The sequence below is a fragment of the Pseudonaja textilis genome, chromosome 1 (assembly GCF_049901715.1).
Source record: "Pseudonaja textilis isolate UNSWEBS1 chromosome 1, rPseTex1.2, whole genome shotgun sequence".
Taxonomy (NCBI): domain Eukaryota; kingdom Metazoa; phylum Chordata; class Lepidosauria; order Squamata; family Elapidae; genus Pseudonaja; species Pseudonaja textilis.
In genome coordinates, this window is record NC_141990.1 from 248597465 (window position 1) to 248620750 (window position 23286).

The following is a 23286-nucleotide window of genomic DNA, read 5'->3' on the forward strand; positions in this document are numbered from 1 at the left end:
CTAGGAAACATATACATATGCAGTTACATGTAAAATGTGGCAAATAATATTAGAACTGACCTCAGCCAATTAAAAATATTAATAGAATAAAATACACTTGTACAAAATCCAAGTTCATTGACATCATTCCCATTTGTATCATCAGGATTAATTTAGATTTCCTGACAATAAGAAGAAATGGAAATACAGCCCATTTTTTTCCTTGACCTTCTCAGAAAATCAGGCTGGGATCAAATCACATTAACTAAGCAGATGGTTAGAAAGCTAGTGAGAAAAAGTTTATTATTTTGTCTTTTCTTTTTTCTAAAAAAAAGTAATAATTCCAAATAGCATTCTCTGTGTACATAAAAAGTAATGATGCGTGGGGAATTAATTTTAACTCATAGTAGCTTTTTCTTAAAATTATATACCTTTAAGATCACTGGAGGTGGAAAAAAGTGAAAAGGTGGGGGGCATTTATGATAGACTACAGCAAGAAAAGATTATCTCTCAAAGTGTAATACATTTAACATATAAAATAACCCCATATCTTCTCCTTCTGCTTTCCAATTAAAAGGAGTACTGAAAACAAGGCTTGGAAGAATTCTGGTATAAAGACTCCAGAATTCTCTGTCCAGCCTCCAAATTGCTCTCCATTGGCCTGGAATTAAAAATATAGCCCCATCAATCTAGAAGCAGTCAAGTTGGAAAAGGATGTAAATTAAGTTGGATGGGCTATAGTCATACACATGGAAAACAAATAGATTATATTTTAATATACCATTTCATCTGAAAGGAAAAGTCATATGACTCAATGTGTCAATCTATACACATACACACATGCCCACACACAGAGAGACAGACAGACAGATTTTGCTATAAGAATAGTAAAAATACTTTATAGCAGGAAGCTATCAATATAAGCTTATAACAGGAAGCTGTAAGTATACGCTTATAGCATCAAGCTGCAGGAAGGATGAGTTGCAATGTTGGATGACTCTCTTTAACTCCTATCAAGATGTCTAAGCTTGAAGTCAATCTGTTCAGTCAATAGTTGGTAATGACATACTAATCATTAGCATTCTAGTTAATCCAGCATTATCTCTTTGGCACAGTGCTGGCCGATCAATTTTGTTTGCTCCGTCACCCTCATTTTCTACGTTTGCAGAACATGTTTAGGAATAAACCCCCTATGCTTGGACATGCTAAACAGCTAGCTTGTAATTCAAGGTGCCATGCAAGTATTAGCCATGTACTAATAAGTTGCCCAACAATTCCTGAATTTCCTTATGACAGAAAAAAAAAATTAAGAAAAATCATGTGTGCTTGCTTGTCCAGATCTTCCCACATAAATTAATTCAAGTTCCATTCTATTTTCTAGGGGAGCCTTCTCATGCCATTCCAGATATCCCTCATGCCATTCCAGATATAAGTGAAAACCAGATATGGTTTCAGCTGTGAATATGCTACTTAGCCTCAAATCCCACCATCACATTTCCAGCCACATTTTTTTATTTTTCCAGGAAAAAAAGTGGGGAAGTGAAGGGGAGAAATCTGTCACCCATAATTGTCTTTCACCCTCCTTAAGTCTAAAAGACATCCTTTTGTCCTCATTTCTATAAAGATTTGAGGGAATTGCTGGACAAAAGGATTTTGAAAGAGTTGAGGGAGCGCATATATATATGGATTGACAATAAGCATAGATATATATGTTGTACCGAAACATGTCTTATTAGTTTGGGCTAAGGAGATACACACACACACACACACACACACACACACACACACACACACACACACCCATCTCCTCCTTAGCCCAAACTAATAAGACATGTTTCGGTACAACAGACAATAAGGTTTGGAAGCTTTTTCTAAGACCACTTGAAAATGTGTGGACCAACTCCCAGAATTCTCCAGCCACCGTGGTGGCTGGGAAATTCTGGGATCTGAAGCCCACACCTTGCCAAGGACGAGAAGCACTGGCTAGGAGGTAGAGGCTAATATTTGGAATAGACTCTCCTGCTCAAGCAGGGGGTTGGACTAGATGATCTCCAAGGTCCCTTCCAACTCTGTTATTCTATGTCTATGTCTAATCCTCCCCTCGCCCCCAAATTTCACAGTCTAAAATAAATCTTTAGCAACTTTAAAAAAGAAAAGAAAAGAAAGATCCAAGCAAAAGCTTCCCAAATCAAGTTCATGCCTCCAAGTTCTTTTAAAAACGTAAAAACTTCTGCGAGACAGGGAAACCCGCTTCTCTCGGCGTTTAGGGGGAAGCCCAAACAAGCGAAGCGAGAACCGCGGTAGAAGACACGTGCAAGGGCGGGGAACTCGGGCTGCTGCCGCCTCCGCCGCTTCACTTTGTCTTTCTTCCCTTCTTTTTTGCTAGAAAGAGATCGGTGGCGTGGAGGGAATCTGATTTCTCGTGAGCTACACAGGGGTGTTTCGTTTATAGGCAGGCGGGGGATGGAAATCATCTGACATCCACGTCAAAGCGGAGCACTCGTGTGGATTCCCGTACAGCCTCCATTCACGGCTGGAGAGTTGTGGATGCGAGCGTAGCTCACTCTAGCGAGCGAGCGTGCAATTTCTCCCTCTCGAGCGCGATCAAACGGAGCTACTCCACCGGGGAGACGCCGCTATGACTTCCACCGACGCCACGCAGTTTCCACTATCAATAATTTAAATCGGCATTTGCGGCGCAAGCGGAACACGGCAGTGGCGGGGGGCGGGGAGGAAAGGGGATGAGGACGCCTCCCGAAAAAGCTTTGGACAAGAAGGTGGGGAGTTTTGATTTTAAACCCATTCTTTGGCGTTTTAAATGCTGTTTTTCTTTTCCAACCAACTCTACCACCAAAGCCGGAGGTTGCCATCCAGGCATCTCCCATGCCAGCTGTCGGCGCTGCCTTTCGCGGCTAGGCGCCTAAAAGAAGGGGGGGAAAGAGCGAGCGAGCGAGCGCAAGGTGAGTTTGGGGGTTGATTCTCCGACTGTTTTTGTTATGTCTGCGAGAAAATCCGCCGACTGGCGGGAGACGGCGCACGTTTGCCCGCTGCGTGTTCTCTCTTCGAAAGTGACTCGTAACGTTATCCGGACTCTTCATTAATAAGTCATGCTTGTTATTATCTTGATTGCATTCTTAATAGGCAGACTATGAAGAGGTCAGTCAGGAAGCTATATTTAAATGGATCTGGTTTGTTTAATGTACCAACAAGTAGAAAACTAATCTGCTCCGGCTTTAAGAGATTGCTTAGCATTTCAAGTCGCCACCAAGACCCCTGCCCGGGATCCAGGGTCCGCAACTTAGGAAACCACAAGCAAAAAAAAAAAGGAAAACCAAAAAAACCCCCACAACCCTTTCTTTCGGGCTTCGTTGCTTTTCCTGCTCCCATTTATCCGCTGGCACCCAACCTTGTTCCGCGAAAACGACAAATGACGTCCGGGCAGGACTTGCACTAGATCTCGCTGCCTTCTCAGGACGCTGAAATGGGGGAAGACGGGAGATGGGGGGGAGGGGGGCGGGCAGAACGCAAAAAGAACTTAGTGCGGGTGTCTTTCTGCCTCTCCACCCACTCTGATCCCCGCAGCAAATGTAATTTCTTGCTTCCTGCTTCGTAGGGGAAAGGGGGCACCGAGGATGGAGGAAAGTGGATGCGGACCCAAAGTCGGAGCTATTTGTCGGCGTCTCAAGAGAGGCCTCCCTTGGGAGTGGTTGGGCCGATGTAGGCCGGGAGCGAACGAAAACCCAAGTTTCCAAGAAGTGAAAGGGGTTGCCGCAAACGCCGGAGTTTTCCGCGCACTTGCGGGGGGCAGAGAGCGGGCGGAGCAAGCAGTGCGGTTCCTTTAAACGGGGCGACCCGGTTGCTGGTGCCCGTTTGGAAACCTTGGTTGACCAATAGCAACCCAAACGGAGATCTAAATAATTCCAGAGTGAGAGGAAGCCAAACACAAGGGGGGGAGAGGGAGGGAGGGGGCGGTGGTGTGGGGGCACAGCCAGGCTCCTACGACAGCCGGCCCGTCCCGGGGTGGGGGGTGGGGGGAGAGAGAGAGAGAAAGGAAGGGAGGGAGAGAGAGAGAGATCAGAGGCTCCCAACAACTCCGTTGCCTCCCACCCTTCATAAAGCTTTGATGAGACATTTGAGCCGCTTGCCTCCTCCGGTGTTTCTGGAGCTGCAGGAGGCGGCTGGAGGGGACTGGACGGCTGGGAGATGATGTGACTCTCCGGAGGGGACCGCAGCAGGCTTTGTGTGGACGGCAAGGTAGGGGCAAGCGAGAGGCGAGGCGCGGAGAAGTTGACTCCCAACAGCCCTGCCGGAGCCTGCCGGGGAGCCAGCCCAGCAGCCCTGGGCGGGCTGGGACGGCGCGGCTGCCCGAGAGGCCCAAGGAGGGGAGGTGGGGGTGGAAGGAGGAGAAAGGCAGGTCGGCCGCTCCGCCGGAAAGAAAAAACTTCTCAGTCGGTGCAGGCTGAGCCCCAGCAGGGCGGTCCGCCCGAGATTCGCTTGGCAAAGGCTGGTCAGGGTGCGGGGCGATCCCCTCCCGACAGCTGGATCAGGCCCTGGCGGGAGCTGGTTGACTTCGGGGAGCTGCACTTCCAGGTAAGGGCGCTGGAGCAACCAGAAAGGGAAGCTCCCGCCCCGGGTCCGTACTCCGGAGGCGGACGGCAGGGTGGGTGGGCGACTCGGTCGCCGCCTTTTTTTTTTTTTTTTTTCCTACCCCGCCAGACACTCGTGTCTGGGCACCAGGCACCTGCTCGGCTCGTGCCTTGGCAGGCGCCCCTTGCGCTTGGCAGCCTCACTTGCTCTGCCGCCTTTGCCCAGCCTGTTGTGCTCTCCTCACCCTCTTGCTCCGCTCGTCCTCTTCAACTTTTTCAGCCGGACCTCTCGCTTCCTTCCCGCGCGCTTTCCCCGCCCTCCCCCGCCCCGGCGCCCAGAGGCGGTTTCCCCTTAAGCCTGGATGCCGAGCAAAGGAAGGTGTTGTGGGTGGGGGCGGGGGGGCACCTTGTCTGAGGAACGCTCGCTGACGAGGAGAGAAGCGCACGGAGGTTGCAGCGTGGGAAGAGCTTTCAGGAAGCGGGTGTCGTGGCTAGCTGGCTGGCGACTACCTGGCTAGGCTTTCCCGCTCTTGCTTGGGAGTTGCCGCAAGCGGGAGGTTTCCGGCCGCGGCAACCCTGGTGCTACGTACTTGGGGCGGCCCAGGAGAGCCTCAGCCGTACGAATCCCGCCGCCGGCCAGTCCGTAAACGCCGGATCGATAGCCGAAGTTTTTGTCATGCGACTTTGTTTTCGGTGGGAAAGGAGGCCCTCTGCTGGCCCAGGGTGGAGGCGCAAGGAAGCCACTTCTGCCTCGAGTTTGAGTAAATTAACTTCCTGGTGCCCCCGACCTGTTTGCTTTCAGATGATTAAGCCGGCTTCAGATCCAGAATAGAAATCCCTGCTTCGTTTTAGTATGATCTGCTGGTTTTTACGTGCAATGAAAGAGGATTTCTGGGCTGTGAAAGATCAGCCTGGACCCAGTTCACACTCTACTGTGGCCCCTCAAAACAAAATCCCATACACACCAGGGCCAGGTGAAACAAAGCAGGCAGGCTTTTATCCCAGTGTGTTTTTCCGAAAGCAATTAGACAACCCCTTTACATTAGTAGAAGACAGCTCCATTTATCTGAACAACAGATGCAAGTTCAAGCCTCTCCAGTGCTGAAATGCATGTTTGCCAATAATGTGTTTAACACAGATTGAATAGAAATTGGGCTTGAAGTGAGCAAGGAATGAATTCAGACGTTTGGGACATTCACCCAAGGGCTGGCCCATGATAAGTTAGGGTGGGAAGGTGTGCTGATGAAGCCTTAGAGCAAGGGTCTTCAAACTTGGCAAATTTAAGACTTGTGGACTTCAACTCCCAGAATTCCTAAGCTAGCATGACTGGAGGAGGAATTCTGGGAGTTGAAGTCCACGCGTCTTAAAATTGACAAGTTTGAAGACCCCTGCCTTAGAGGTACTGTGGTCTTGAACCTGAAGCCATCCCTAGCCTGGAGCCTTTGGCATGCTTGGATAACAAATCCTGCCTTTCCCATTTAACAAAGCCAGTTGGAGAGGATTGTGGAGAAAGTGAGTTGAAAAAATCTGCTCGATACTTTCACATGGTGATAGGTTTTCCTTGTGATACTTGGGGAAGAAAAGTAGACTTACTATACTAAACTTTTTAAAAGTTATATTCCATTCATGATAACTATTTAAGGGAACCTCCGTGCATAGAAGCAATGTATCTTTGAGCACCAGCTATTTGCAAAGATACCTGGGAAGTCTGCCACCAATTGTGGCTTGCTTCTGAACTTCCAAAGACTTTGGGTAGGTTGGGCACTTTTTGCTGGCCCAAAACTGGGAGTTGGTGAACTTTGCTTAAAAACAAAGCCATTTCCAGAGGTGATTTATCTTTTCTTCAGAGCTGGCTTCCAACATGGATTCAGAACCTGAAGTATACAGATATAGTACAAGCACAGCACTCCGTGAAAAAGTTTCTTTCATTTTTTTTTCTCTCTCTCTCTCTGTGTGTGTGTGTTTTTTTTTTTTAATGGACTTGGACAATGTGAAATCCTTATGGAGTGAGAAGAGGGTTGTTTAGTAGCAGCAATAGGCATGGCTAACCACATAGGTATGATATACTGCCAAAGGTTATAAATGGAATGTAATAGGAAACAATTTTTTTGGCTACAGTGTAGAATTATGCATCTACTCTACCCAGTGAGGCTCAGTAAGTAAATGGAAAGATACACTTGTTGAAACGTAACCTTTCCTGGAATTTCAGGCACGCCAGTTACCATAGCTGAAATTCCAGGGCCATAAAGTTATTTGTCATTTTTGTCCACTTTTCTAGATGGAAGAGTATGTGAAAATGCTTTCAGCAAATTATTAAGTGCTTATGGAGGGTGTGATGATAAAAACATCCACTGCTTTATCATTGATGTTTAGTTGATTACTGCTTCCACTCAAGATAAGAGCAAATATTCATTGTGTTTTATCAGAACCCAGTTGGTGTACAGGGTCTTCCTTGGTGGTCGCTGTAAATCTCCAACAGTCCCTTCAATTCCTCTTCAGGAACTGTGCATGAAAAAGACGGGATGACCACGGATAAGTCTCTTTTTGCTATGAGAAAGTAGAACTTCAAAACAGTGTGGAGTTATATCAATCCTTTTGGGAATGTGTGTGCATCTGATTCATTTCATTTGTGGGTTCTTACTAATGGGCACTTACTATTACAAGTTAGATCTGCATTCCTTTTCCCCCATAATATAATTTTAATCCCATTGGAAGATTGTGCCATTCTAGCTACTTAAGAATCAGGTTGCTCAACTAGGCTATCCTGAAAACAGAATATACATCCATTGGCTGAAGTTAAGCTTTCTCATATAGAGTAAATTGCTTGTTGCATAACCAATTTCTTAATCACAGCCACATGCTTCTTGTACCTGGATACTAAAGCACTCTGTGTAAAAGTGGATGGTAATATTTGTAAATGCAGCCTAGATTCATGTTTGTTTGATTAAGGACTGGTAGCAATGAATCATCAGGTTCTGACGACGTACTGCTTTGTAACTAAGGAAGCATAAGCAAGATGCTACAGAAAAGAAAAAAACATTGAACTGTGATCTCAAAATACAGTTATGCGGTATCAGTTCAGAATATTTGGGGGGGAGGGGGGAGAATAGGGCCAGAACCAGTGGTGGTATTCGACCGGTGCTGCCCAGTTCTGGTGAGCCAGTAGGTGTGATGAGCAGCGGAAACCAAACTGCTGTCTCCATCACTCTGCTATTGGGCCCACCTGCCTGCCTGGGCTCCCATACTCACTTTTATCCACTGAATTTGAAGTGCAGCTGCTTTGCACAGCACAGAATAGTTCTGCGCCGCAGCTGTTGAAGCGACCATGATCGTGCAGGCTTGTAGGAGGTGAGTTAGAACACCTCTGCGCCTCTGCAAACGCCTATGCACCTATGCAAAGTGCACCCACCAAGCCACACCCACCAAACCGGTGGCAACAATATTTGAATCCCACCACTGGCCAGAACATGCGCGACCCTCAGTGTGCTTACAGTAGGCAAATTTCAAATATACTACCGGTATATCCTCAATTTACAACAGTTCGTTTAATGACCATTCGAAGTTACAAGGGCACTGAGGAAAAAAAAGTGACTTATGACCGTTTTCCACGCTTATGACCATTGCAGCATCCCCATGGTCATGTGATCAAAATCCAGACACGTGGCAAGTGACTTCTATTCATGAGAGTTGTATCTGATCCCCTCTTGTGATTTTCTGATAAGCAAAGTCAATGGGGAAGCCAGATTCTTTTAGCAACCGTGTTACTAGCTTAATAACTGCAGTGATTCACTTAACTTTGGCAAGACCGAGTTGTAAATTGGGGCAACTGTCCCCAAACAACTGTCTTGCTTAGCGACAGAAATTTTGAGTTTCATTGTGGTCATAAGTTGAGAACTACAGATAGTCACTGACTTATAACAATTCATTTAGTAGACCGTTCAAAGTTAGAATGGCACTGAAAAAAGTGATCCTATGATCGTTTTTTCACACTTACGATGGTTGCATGATCATTCGATTTACATTGGGATACTTGACAAGTGGTCCATATTTATGATGGTTGCTGTGTCTTGGGAGGTCATGTCATCCCCTTTTGCAACCTTCTGACAAGCAAAGTCAATGCGGGGAATCCAGGTTCATTTAACAACCACATTACTAACTAAACAACTTCAATAATTCTTTTAATCAATGTGGCAAGAAAAGTCGTAAAATGAGGCAAAACTCACTCAACAAATTTCTCACTCAGCCACATAAATGTTGGCCTCCGCTGTGGTCGTAAATTGAGGACTACCTTGTACCTTTACTTTAGGTATGACCAAAATAAATATTTAAAAATTGGAGAATGTGTGCATTGTTTGAAGCTTTTATAGCTTTTCCTTGCTTTATGAATACAGTGTGTGATGGTATAAGTCAGGGCTGTCAAATTCCTGGCATGTGGTCCAGATGTGTCATGCACTGACCATGCCCACACCTGCTTTAGGGTGAGTTTGACACCCCTAGAATAAGCCATAGACTTATAACACAATCATATATTGGCTGTATCTCAGAATGTTTACAACTGCAGTGTAAGATTCCTTGGCATTGTTTTCTTCGTCTGTCAGTGTTTCAGTAGAGACTTGTTAACTCTGGTTTGCTTAGCTTTTGTTAAATTAATGGTTGACACTGAGTCTTTAACAAGTTAGTAATACTAGCGCTAAGGACTTTGACTCAAGTAAGTCTCATGTTGCATGGAGATTACTTATCCAGTAATAAGATGCCTTAGGCTTAGGACTATCATTGTAGATATTGTTCACAATACGTAGGTTCTTCTGAATTTCAATGAAAGCCATTGGATCTTACTTCCAAGTAGGTCTATTTTGGAATCTGGTATAAATAACCTAGATGCAAAGCTTTCAAAAACATTACTTAGTGATTGTTTCTGGATGTCCAAATTACGAATGAAATGTTTGGCAACTTTGTTGTACATTATTGATTGCTCTGTTTCTTCAATTTTTTATAAGATTAAAAGATCAATGTGTTACAACCATGTATATCCTTTTTTCCCAGAATTGCCATTAGCATCTTGAACATTAACAGTTTTTTTTCCGAAAGTATTTTTTAAATTTTGTTTCATATACATTTTTTTAGGTTATTGCCATTTTGGGATCAATAACTATTACTTATTTATACTTCTAGTAACTGAGTTTTAATGTATGCAGAGAAGCTATCCTGATAGATAGCAAGTAGGAAGTACTGGTGTTTAATTTATGGGTTGATAAAAATATTTAGAAATTGAACTAGTGTGATATTTATAAATCCATGCACACACCAGGCTCAGCTATATGGCCTGACTAAAAGATGATGATAATGAAGGAGGAGATGAAGCACCTTTATGAATGACAATTATTCATATAAGCCATCCAATGAAGTGAAACTCATTGAGTTATTGTATAGCAGCATCACTGAGAACCTTTCAGTGCATTCTGCCTATAAGTTCAAGGCAGCAAACATTTGCCTTAAGCTGTTCCACTATGGTAATTATATCAAAGTCTTTTTTTAAGCCCAATTTAAAAGGGTAGAGATGACCTGTATGAATCTGAAATATTGTTTATTTTTAATTTGATGTTTGTTTTTAAATGTAGCTCATTTCCTAAAATAAAGATTATCTTTCTAGACTTCAAATGCTAAGGGTGATAATATATTTACTGTACCTTAGATGTGATGTTGATTTCTGTTTTTTTAGAATAAGATGTTTGATTGGCAGTTTTGACAATTCAATTTTAAATTCATCTTTCTGCTATGATTAGGCTTGCAATTGATAATTCAGCTTCGCCTTGACAAAAAGAGACTGTTAAAAGATTGCTAGTGCCTTGGTTTATTCCAAGACATATGTCATACAGTGTATAGAAGTACACATATATGTATCATTCAATCCTGCACGCATTGTATATGCTTGCCATTCGCTAAATAAGCAAATAAACTGTATATACTGTTTATAGTGTGTGTATATCTCCAGAAGCACTTTTTATGGGATGGGCAGCTGTATAAATTGGATGAATGAATGAATGAATGAATGAATGAATGAATGAATGAATGAATGAACCCTTTACTACTATAAAACTCAGTGTATTCCAAATCCCATATGTATGCAATATGATAAAAGGAATGATAGGGGGATAATTGAAAATATACTAGAGTATATCAATTTGGCACTAGCAATCCTACCATGTAATGGTATCTAATGTAATGTAAAGATTGTTTTGTGCCTTGGCTGCTTTATGTATCATACAATTTTAACAACAGATCATCACTAATCTCGTTTAGTCTCCTAAAAGGCCTGATTTCTAACCACTCCTGCAAAATTGTGTAGGGGGATCTTCCTCAATTGGACCACAGATGAAATTTGATTCCAATGTCTGCCCTGTAGTTGTTCCTTGGAGAAACTGCCTATCACACTATAACTTCTAAATCAGTTTCAGTTACTTCTCTAACTCAAGGGAAAGCCTTGAAACTTACTACTCCTCTGGTGCTGTGAAAAGAAAGCTTTGTAGGCTTCTTACTGTATAGGCATTTGTTAATTTTAAAAAAAAAACAATCACTCCTTTTGCATACATTCCATTCTGATTCATGAGAAGGAATGTTTACAAGCTATCAAGCAATGCACACAAATACCCATGGCAGACACAGAAGAAGTGAGAAGAGAGAAAGTTGGTTTCTCTTTCTGTGAAGGAAGTCTACTAATTCATAACATGCTGGGAATTCTTGAAGGTATGTTAAATTCACAGATTTGCAGGTCTGAAGCAAAAATGGTACGCTCTGACAGGCTGACGTAGGTTAAACAATGTTTGTCCGAAGGCGCCTTCCATGTGTTTCAGAGTTTACAGAGCATATGGATGAAAATATGGTGGGGAAAATGTGTGATGCCTTTAAACTATGCTGGGAATAAGTTATGATGGAGTGACTGGTGGTATGGTAGAGTTCATCATCTGGATCATCTACAACAACCAAGGAAAGAACTTACATTCTAGAGAAAAGTGTAGAAGCATCTGGCTCTTGTTCACTCATTGTTTGAATTTTGGAGTGTTCTTTGATTCGTTGTTGCACTACAGACTGTGAGCCATATTGATGGCCAGGAGACCAATTTTCATCCATTCCCTTATCCAACAAATGAAGTCTGTCAATCCTGTTGTCATAATTTGTTTTGGGTTTTTTCCTCATACATAGATCTACTCATATTCAGTACAAGGATAATAGAAAATATTGCTACATTATGCTATGTTATGCCTTAGAAAAAGCATTAAAGATCTTTAAATTTTGAGATGATAAAATTAATGTGTAAAAAATGTGCATTCAGGATTTTCACCATTGTTTCCATTTATAAAACACTGGAACATATTAGCTACATTCTATAATAGTACTTAGAAACCTATTCTACTTCAGAACAGAGAAAAATCACATAACAGTAATTGAGTGTTTTTACTATTGTACCTGTTATGTGTCTATATCTGTGTATGACAGAAAAAGAGAGGGAGTTAAATGGGAAGCAGCCATATTATGGATCTCTCCACATTATCTATATATTCTGATTTAAATGATCAAGGATGAAGTCATAGGAGAGGAGCAAATACTTAACCCTGTGACATAAACAATCCTGAATTACTCTTTACCTATCTTAGCCTGCCATGTGTTACTTGTATTTCAGGGATTTTTGTAAATTCAGTGCAGTTTCCAGAAGGGAGGTAACTACTTCTATCTTTTCTCCATATATGACAAACCAATTATGACAACTGATATCCATCAGTCATAAAACAAGTATATTGACACCCCCCCCCAAAGGAATCCTTGAAAGATGTATAGAAGATTGGCCCACAAGTACTAACTCTCATTTATTCCTAATGACTGTTGCTGAGACAACTATTATCGGTATGTTGAAGAATGTCCAGTCACTTACTCATCGTCATGTGTATGAAGAATGGAATTTCAGTGCTTGGAATGTAATAACAGCTTTATCTACATAAACATAATTATCTCACTTATCCTCGCACACAGAGACTTTCTGTTTCAATGAGAATAACTTCCAAGGTAGATTTGGGCAGAGGAAGACAAATAGAGGATAACCCAGTGAACTTTGTAGTGGAATGGGAATTTTAAGGATTGCCATTCCACTTCTGTAATGATTCTACAGGCATATGAAATACAATTTTGTCATGTACATCTGAAAAAAAATACTTATTTAAGAGCTCCCCATTGTCCAAAAAATATCAAAATGAACAGAACACCTATTCTGTTTTGTATTTGCCCACTTCCTTTGCCCTAAACCTACCTGCATTTTACATTATAGCTGTTCCTGATAAGGCCTAATCCAGAAAACAGGAAAAAATACAATTCTCTCAAGCATTCTGTTTTACTCAGGATCGCAGATGAAACCCACTACTTAACTTCCAATATGAGGCAATTGAAAAAGAGCTGTTCGCTATTGTTTATTTAATGAAAAGAGATAAAAAGAAAGGCCTTCCTTTGAAACTCAACAACATGGAACAATTTTCCCTCTGTAGTACTGCCACTTAGTGTTCAACTTCACTGAATCACAGCTGGAAAGCCCATTTAAAAAAAATTGCACTTGCTGTTAGAGCCCTATTTTTCTTGTTAACCAGGAGGATGTCATCATTCAGAAGCTGTAAATTGTGAATGGTAGAACAAGTCAAAAGATTTAAACATTTTATTCTATACCGGATTACTTAATAGAAGACAAAAGGCAGGTGGAATGGAACAAGTCAGTTGTTGTGTATGTTTAATGTTGTATACGTTAAAAGTATGTTTAATGGTAGTTTGATATGACAATTTAAAAAAAAAAATCTGAAAATGAGATCACTTACAATTTTAGTAGTCACTTAATTTAATAATCAGTATTTTGGATTTAAGATTGCAATACTGTACTAGGCCTTTACAAAAGGAAGACTGAGAAAACACAGTTGTGTTTTGTGTTTACCTAGGGGTTGGCATGCTAAGATCATGTTGTAGGTTTTCCTTGTTCTGCTCATTTGTGTTTGCTATCAAAACAAGTATCTCACAAAGAAAAAAGGTAAAACGTTTCAGTAGTTGAAAAGGGAGAATTTGCTGATGACACATACAGTTAGCTCCATGACTAGAAGCAACCTCTTGCTTCAGTGCCAGGAACTAAAATTGAAGCGAGGAAACTATATCTTAGAACAATTATCATTATTCGGTTAAGTTCCAGAGCTGAACCAGATGTTATTAGAACAGAAGTAAAAACTATCTTTAGTAATTGTAAAGCTAATTGTTGTTTAAAGTGAATGCCTCTTTAATATCTACAGATGTTGTTTCTATCCTTTGATTTATGGTTGCATTGAAAATGTGCTTTGTATACTATGCAGTATGATGATTGCTATTTAAGCGGATATATCCTTTTTAATAGGTTAATTACTAACCTGCTTTGACTTGTTTTTCATATAACTGTTATGAGCATTCAGCCCCGTTCCTCACTGCTGAGCTGTAGTTTAATGGAACAACTTTCCTTGCTAAGAGAGGTTTATATGCTGGCACGCTCTGCCTTTCTCAAGACTGAACTCTTTCTTGGAGTGTTTTGTTCTGAATAACTGAGCTCTGGCTTAGGATGAACAAATTCCCTTTGTATGTCCCTGAGACAAGGGGTACTGAAATAATATGCCCTTTGCATTTTGGCCTTGGGACAAACTATACAATACTCACTAATGCAGTAAGGCAATGTAGTATGCCAGTTTCAGTATTATTTTTTTGTATGAAAGTTAGCTTTTGAATGGTGAAACAACATGTAATGTGTAGTTTGCCCTTTATTAATAAGTCTTTGAAAGTCTTTTGAAAATGCTTCCAAAAGAGGGTTTTTTTCTTCTAAATGCTGCTGCAAGAGCCCAGGATGGGTTAGATTCCTCCTGATGACATCATCAAGCTGGGTCTGTCTTGTATAAAAAGGACTGCCTGTGGGAGTTTCCCCCCCAGGTTTGACTCAGTTTCTTTCAATGACCATAAGCTGGTGTCTCTGAAAGCAGTTTAGTTAGCAAAAGCTATCTTCATCATTGGCATCCACTCTCCTGCAACGAAGATTCAACGTTTTCTTCAACCGAGGAAAACTGTAAATAGGGAGTAACCCTTGATCCTCCCCCAGTCTTCCCTCAGTGATTTTGGCTTCCACGATCGTAAAGGTCGCATCGGGCGATAACAGCGCCTCTCAGCTGATCGTAAATTTTAACTTTATTGCCAATTTTGCCGTTCGGGGCTGTTTACAGCCTAAGGAGCGATTTAACCACTGTGTAGCCTGTAGCTCTTGCGAGCAGCCAATTTGGAGGCTTCTTCTTCAACTGCACGTGGTGAGTGCCATTTTGAAAGCTGCTTCTAAAGAAAGTAGCAAGCGGCCATTTTAGGCATCATCCCCCAAAGGCCAGCTTCTACTATTCATAAGCTCCTATTCAGGCTACTGCGTAGACAACACATAGTGAGGATCACTTCCAGCACCTTTGTGTGTGTTTATGCATATTATGGATCAAGACAAGGCCCACACAGAGCCTTCAGACCTGATCTCTCAAGGCCCCCAAGCTGGTAAAAGAAAGAGAAGGAGACAATGCTTCTAGTCTGTTCAAAGGGAAGTGGTGGCCAAGATTATGGCCAAAGCTTTGGGCCCTAAGAAAACATCCCAGGCCAAATTAAAGGCAGAGAAACAAAAGCATGCAGCCTTAGAAAGGCAATTCAATAAAACTATTGAGCAAATGAGGGGTCAACTACAACAGGCTTCCCAACCAGCCAATCCTCTAGTTGTTAAGCAGATCAGGCCCCAATTTTTAAACAGGCCTCTTGGGACCTCTCTTCAGCTTGGCCCTCCATGGCCCAAGGTGTTCTCAACCTAAACTCGAGGCTTCCTTCACCCCCGCTACAGGCCTTCGCCCCTCAGATCTATCATTTGGTGGCGGACCCCACTACATCCAAGATGTAGTCTCCATTGCTATCAGACAGGGCCTAGCATAAGGGCTGCTATGCATTTTTCGACCCTCAAACAGGGCCCAGCCCCACTTTGCTGGCCTACTACAAGCCAGATCCCCAGAGGAGACTGCTTCACCCACAGGAGCCCAAGGTCCCTTCTGCAATCAGAATGGGGGGCATTAGAGCAGGGAGACTATACAGAACCCTCAGAATGTAGCCACTCTCCTGCTTTGAACGGGAGGAGGGAGAAATCTGGGACCCCAACCTCTCTGGGGAAGAGGAAGATCTGTTACCCGATCAACCCCCATCAGCCACAAACTGGCTTTATTCAAGCCTTTCCTCCACAAGGTACTGGTTACTGCCCAGTGTCCCCAGAGGAGGCTGCCCCTGAACCTCAGGTGGTACAGTAGGGGTCCAGGGATTCCCTCTTCTCCAAAAACACAGTTCACTCGAAGGTCCTTCCATCACCCAGTTTTTCTGGATCTGATCAGAATTAATTCGCTTCTCCTCCCGCAGGCCCCTACCCATGTTCATATGACAGGTGGTTCTACAGTGTGGGCCCTTCACTTGCTGCCGCTCTTACAGTTCCCTCTGTAGACACTCCAGTCGTGGCTTCCTGCTCCTTGGGCACTTCAATTGAGCCTGAGGATGTACTTTAGGCAGGGGACAAAGGTGCCGAGCAGACATTAACATGTAACCACTAGGCCTCTGCTTCAACCCTCCGGGCCTCGACTGCTGCATCATTTTTCACAGGTCCTCTATCTGCTGGCTGCACCAGCTACAAGACCGCATATCTCCATCAGACTTGAGATCGCATCAAGATCTCAATAAGATTATACCAGCAGCGGAATTCACGGGGACACCACCCTAACTTTCACCAGTTCTCCTCCAGGGCCATGGCTTTGTCTGTGGCAGGGAGGAGACTGCTGTGTTTACAAATTTGGCAGCAAAGCCTTGGCGCAAGTGGAAGCTGGCTTCGGGCCCCAGCACCAGTGAGAAGCTGTTCGATGATGCTCTCAATCCATTCATCATCAAAATGAGGGTCAAAGGAAAAGTTCCTTCCTCGCCAGGCTGGAGGGCAGACTTCCATCCTGCCCCTTACCTGCCACCTCCATTTAGGCCCAAAATTACTTCTCACTTCTCTAGGCTGCAGAGAGCGTATTGCCAGCACCAAGAGCAATGCCCTGACATACCAGACAGACAACAACAAACTGCGGGTAAACGGCCCTTTCGTGGGGGAAGGGGTCACTCATTCCGTCGCTCTAAATAATCCCTCATTCTTCCCATCAGAGGTCATTTGGCCTTCTTCTCATTCAAATGGGAGGAGTCAACAATGGACACCTGGGTACTCATAGAGTAAGGTCAGGGTTACAACTAGAATTTCTATCATCACCCCCAGGAAATTTCCTGCTCTGCCCCATCTTGCCGGACAATTCAAAAAAGGGCCCTTATGGAATCGGCCATTCAACACCTAGTTGACATAACAACCATTCAACCACTCCCTGAACTCCAACAGGGATGTAGGTTTTATTCTCAGCCTGGGGGGGGGGGGAGTGGCGAGCTATTCTCAACCTAACATTTCTGAATGCGTTTATCCCATTCAGGCAGCTTAAAATGCAGATGCTGCATTCTATTCTAGAGAGTGTTCAGGAGGGCTATCTCCTCTCTTCCACTGGCAGCTCCTCAGGTTCTGTTATAATGGGGGACACTACCAATACAGGATCTTGCCCCTTGGCCTTTCTTCAGCCCCCAGATCATTTACTAAGCTGGTGGCAACCTTGCCAGCCCTTATAAGGGCAATCCCAGTAAGAGTTCAGTGTTACCTGGATGATATACTGGTCCAGTCATCTTCCCCATCTAGGGCAGCAGAAAATTTGGATATCACCATTCAAGTTCTCCAATAGCATGGCTTCTCTGTCAAAGAGGCCAAAAAAGCCACTTTACTCCCGCCAATTCCTTACTCCATCTGGGAGCTGTATTAGATACTTTTTCCTGCAAGGTATCCTTGTCACAGGAACATCACAAGAGTTTCAGTTAATTGGCCATATAAAATCTAACCCTAGAGTGCCCCTGGCTACGCTTTCCAAACTCCTGGGAAAATGATATCGTGCATTAATATAGTGCCATGGGTTAGATTCCATGCCAGGTCGCTCCAATGGTTTCTTCTACCTTATCAGAAGACAGGTGGGAGTTGTTCCTCTTTCAGGTCAGATTAACTCTGTTGGTCCTTAAATCTTTTCAGTGGGGGTCTTCTGAGGCATTTTCCATGGGACTCTTGTTCAAGGAACCAGACAGGTTAGTGCTGACCACGGATACCAGTCTGTATGGCTGGGGAGCCCACCTTCAATCCAGGGTGGTCCAGGGACCATGATCCCAGGCAAATTTGGCCCATGATATTAATTGGCTAGAGCTTCGAGTGGTCCATTTGTCCCTGACACAATTAGAGGATGTTTGGCTTTCAGAGACACTTCCTACAGTCAGTCAAGTACCTTCGCCGAAGCTGGGGGGAAACTCCCACAGGCAGTCCTTTTTATACAAGACAGACCCAGCTTTATGATGTCATCAGGAGGAGTCTAACCCATCCTGGGCTCTTTAGCAGCATTTATAGAAAGGGCATTCTCAGGTAAATTTACCAACGCCCATTATGCTGAATAATAAAACAGATAAGTTTTAACTCCTGGTGTTAAAGCCAGTCACCCCAGGCAAAGGCTTGAAAGTCTATGTCAATTCACACCAGTGGACATGGTCTTCTTTTGCTGGTGAATTGTACTACAGTGGAGACAGTCCTTGATTTACACCCATTTGTTTGTGAATGTTTGAATAGCAATAGCAATGGCACTCAGACTTATATACGGCTTCACAGTGCTTTTACAGCCCTCTTTAAGCAGTTTACAGAGTCAACATATTGCCCCCAACAATCTGGGTTCTCATTTTACCCAGCTTGGAAGGATGGAAGTCTTAGTCAACCTTGAGTCTGGTAAGATTCAAACTGCCAAACTGTAGGCAGCCAGCAGTCAGAAGAAGTAGCCTGCAGTACTGCATTCTAACCACTGTGCCACCATGACTCTTAAAGCTCATAACTCTTGAAGCTACAACAGCACTGAAAAAAGTAACTTTGGACCATTTTTCACATTTACGACCATTACAGCATCCCCATGGTCACATGATCAAAATTCAGACACTTGGCAACTGGTTCGTATTTATGATGGTTGCATGCTCCATGGTCATGTGATCGCCTTTTGCAACCTTCTGACAAGCAAAATCAATGGGGGGAGTCACATTTACCGAACAACTCATTTAACAGCTGCTGAGGTTCACTTAACTGTGGCAAGAAAGGTCATAAAATGGAGGAAAACTCCAAGAGCTGTCTTGCTCAGCAAGGGAAATTTGTAGCTCAATTGTGGTCATAAATCAAGGACTACCTGTATGGTGACATGTACCTGCATGTTGTTGCATTAAGTGAGATATACTGAAACAATTTGATACTCCTTTGTCTTTTGGTCAAGATGCACAGCAAAAATGTTGGGAAATTAAGTCAACTTTAAGGCCTTTGCAATATTACTCCTTATCCTGTTTCTTGGCTCAGGGATGATACTCAATCTTGATCTAATAGAGAACATCTGACATCTATGGTTGCCCTGTTGTGAGGAGTGAATCAAATCAACAGGAAAAAAATGGGAGTATCTAATTCATTTTGGAATTAATTGCAAAGAGGGGACTTTGAAAAATCCAATCATTCTAAAAACAAACTGCAGCTTTTCCCCCTATGGAACCATGCTCAGATTCTCAATGAACAGTTAACCATGCCTTTGCTATTATATATAACAACACCCTTAACTTTACCATAAGTATTAATAATGAAAATGCTTCATGTCACCAAAGTAGTTGGTGGATTCCCTAATGGGATACCATGCACTAAATCAGGAACATTCCTACCTAAGCATATAAAGTTTATGGTCTAGTTTCAGTGTTGCCAAAATGTATCTTTGGCCATATAAAGAACTAACAAAAAAAGCAAGAAAAATCATTATACTGGGTATGATTACTTTTAAAACCAGTCATGACAAAAACGAAATACTGTTATTGCTAAAACAGCCTTGTTTTTCCATTGCTTACATATTTCATACCAGACTATGTGGTGGAAAAGGATAATCTCTTGTTTAGAAGCAGAGCTAGTTGTTGTCATCGAAAGGAGCTTAATTCAGCTATGAATTAAGTACCAACAGTTATTTAACTGATAATTAATGTACTTTTTTTAAAAATGGAGATGCTAAGTCACAAATCATTTAAAGTAGTGAAGTTTAAATTCTAGAGTTTAATGTTGCATGATCTCCTAAGCAGCTAAAACAACTTATATAAGTTGTTAAATAGTACCATAAAAGCAGTCTTTGGAACTATTTGATTTTCCTAAGAAATTCAATGCTTCAATAAATTTTAATTGCTACAAATTACTGAGTTGGGATTAGAGGAAGTTAGTATACTTTTATCACATTTAATGTTAGTCATAACTAATTTGACCACTAATTTCAGTAGAACCAAAGAAGTTTATTACGATTAGTAGGACTCTAGCCAAGATTTATTACATTGGGTTTTACATTTAATCATATAAGGAACTGGAGAAAGCATTAGATGCAGACAGTACATAACTAATAAATAGTTATAAATAGTTATAAAAATGGGATTTCTAAATCTACTTTAGCAAAAAATAGTATTTGCTTCATTTAAAGCTAAGACTTGATCATTTATTTATCCCAAGGGTGCTGTTACAAAAGGCAGCTGGACTTTCTTTGTTTTTCCTTGAAGACATTTTCGCTTCTCATCCAAGAAGCTTCTTCAGTTCTTCTTGGATCAGAAGCAAAATGTCTTCAAGGAAAAAGCATCTTCAGGACAACTATGACTTGGTTGACTGAGAATCTCCATAAATCATTTGTTTAATTTTGTTAGGCAGTATAATATTCAATGCCTTATCAGTTTAGTATTTAATTACCGTATTGTAAAGATCCAAGTGGGACTAGAAGTTATATTGTAGTTTGTTATCGCCTGTGTTTTCATGATACTGAATGTAATAATTTATTATAAACCATCTGTTATAATGAGAAAATATAAGAATCCACAGTCAAAGAAAAAAATAATATCCAAAAAAAAAGCTACCAGTCAGGTTTCACCTGAAGCTAAGCCAAATATGTCTGTGTTTGAATTATTTCCCAAAATAGCGAAGAGTGCCAGAGCAAAAAATTCTGTGTCTTTATCCTTCCTTTTAATATTGGGGGAAGGAAGATTTTTTTATGTGCGTAAAATTATATTGGACTAAATGTCCTATTCAAAGCCAATTTGTAGGACAAATCTGATATATCTAATGAAGTGTATATTGTTGACTCTGGGAGAGTTACTGTCCAAGAGATAAATATGATTGCAAATTAGCTTTATCCATCAAAATTGTGTTTGAAAATGGAATAATAGCTAGCCCAAATCTTTAAGACATAAAGCATCCATGCTAAAGAATCAAATAAATACATAAAATGTCCATGCTAAGAGACAAGATTACAAATTCAATCTAATGACCCATAATAATGCCTCAATAATTCATGCATTCAGACCAGATACTGCAAATCAGTCTATAAATGCAGTGTGGAAGAACACCATTTTGAGTATTTGCCTGAAGGAAATCAAGATGGGTGTCATCTGATATTCATCAGGAGGTTGTTTTAAAGAGCAGTCATTGCTAATGAAAAGCAATGTCTCTGCAGCTCAGCCATTCCATGAAGGTGGAGTTACGTGTACTGGAGTACCCTGGTACAAGTACTAAAGAAGAAGGTGGATCTGCTGGTATTCAGGTGCTAAGCCACGTAGTAGAGGTCAAATGCAGTACATTGAATTACACCCAGAAGCTTATTGGAACCCAATGAATTGCTTGAAGCAGAGGTGTAACATATTATCAGTGCCAAGTTTCGGTTAATAGTTGCTAGTCCAAGGTAATCATGATAAAAGTATGAATAGCAAGGTCTGCTCATGCCAGATAGATCTGCAACTGGTACACTAGGTAAAGTTAGGCAAATGGTCTCCTCACCTAGCAGGTCAGCTAGAAGTAGCCCTGAGTCATATTTGTTCCTTCATGTTTGGCCATCAAGAGAAACAGTGGCTTTGACAGAGAACATTGATACACAAACAGCAAATCCATCTTGGTTTGATTCAGTTTCAGCCTGTTTTTCTCCATTCAACATAACAGTTTCCATGTACTGGGTCAAGACATTAATAGCATGTTCCATGTGGTATAGAGTACAACTGGGTACTACCAGTGTACTGATCATACTGTACCTAACTAATAGTAGACATTTCCTAAAAACTTCATGGATACCTTTTAAAAATATGTGGGAAAGCCTCGAAAGATCTGTGGCAAAATCTTTTCATTTATGACTATTAACAGTCCCTTATGAAAGAATGGAACCACTGCAGTCCAGTGATCCCAGCCTTCAACTCATAAGCATCAATATCTTGATTGTTCCTATTGAAGGTCAAAAAGTGTACTCCTCTTACTTATGCCCCACAAAATATCTAGAATATGGGCATCTAATCTTTTGGCTTGCCTAGGCCATATTGAATGAAGAAAAATAGTCTTGAGCTGCATATAAAATATATAGTTTTATAATGTAAAATCCCATAATTAAAAGTTTACGGTATATTGGGGCTGTGTTACTACCTGTCCAGAGCTGCATGTGACCCTGGGCACAGGTTGAAAATGCCTGATATAGAGCAATCAATGCTGCTTCCATCTCAGGCCCAAGTCTTTTATTCTGTTAGCCACTGCTGCAGCAATTAGCACCCATTTTGTGTTATCCTCTACATATGATTTCTTAACACATCTCTAGACAATTTGCCACTAGTGTTACATCGGAATTTGATTGTGATACTACTTTAGTAGCACATCTTTTCCCTCCCGGTTTATCTTCATGCTTGCTACTAGTAATACATTTAGAACTAGCATCTGTTCTTATCTTTCAAGCTGCCTCTTAAAGAAAGAAGAGCTTTAGACAAGCCCATCAAAAATAATATGTCAGAGCAATTATATCACAAAGCACAACATGGCTATATTTTTCTATTGTTGCTTGGTAATACAAGGATCTTTCCATGCTTTCAGCAGAATCTTAACATTCAAACATCAAAGACTAATATTGCTTACGAAGCACTTATTTACATTTTTTTACTTTCACCCAAAGGGATAGTATTTATAAATTAAATTTTTGGGGTGTTGAAGACCTAGATTTCATGGTGAAAGCACTATCAGTACAAAAGCTTTTAAAGACATTGCTTCCTATTTAAATAATTAAAAAGAAATATGGGAAAGGAAGCTTAGGAGGATATTAAAGCAGAATTGCTCCTGCTATATTTATGGTTGTTTCATACATGTCTTACTTCCAGGCACCACTCCTCATTTTCTCTCATATTTTACATTCTCCAGAACTTCTGCTCAGTGGAAAATACAGAGTTTCCATTCTAATCCTTCTCAAACGCTTGATTTGTCATTCTGCTTTTAGTTCTGTACTCTACACCCAAATTTTGTTGCCCCAGAATTTGTTGCCACTTTCTCATTTACATAAGAGCTTAAAAACCAAGCTTAGTAAATTAATAAGATTAAAAAAGAGCTAAGGTTTGTGTGCCTTTATAAACGAATTCCCGGTGTCTTTCTTCATGGTTAGAACAGGCCATTGCAAAACCAATAATACCAAATCTATTTTTTATATTTTTATTAACTACAATTTAGTCTATAAATATGCTT

The 23286-nt window shown here is 41.7% G+C and overlaps 1 protein-coding gene across 2 annotated transcripts in view; it reads left to right on the plus strand.

The window, feature by feature from the left end:
• Nucleotides 1–4104: 4104 nt before the first annotated feature.
• Nucleotides 4105–23286, plus strand: part of BDNF (brain derived neurotrophic factor) — a 47845-nt gene continuing 28663 nt past the window's right edge. Inside the window, exon 1 of one of the 2 annotated variants that reach the window (XM_026704474.2) lies at nt 4105–4233. The gene's annotated coding sequence lies outside the window, so the exon portion shown is untranslated. Of the gene's footprint in view, nt 4234–4428; nt 4570–23286 lie in introns of those variants that run through there. The other variant, XM_087921243.1, reaches the window with a different exon arrangement.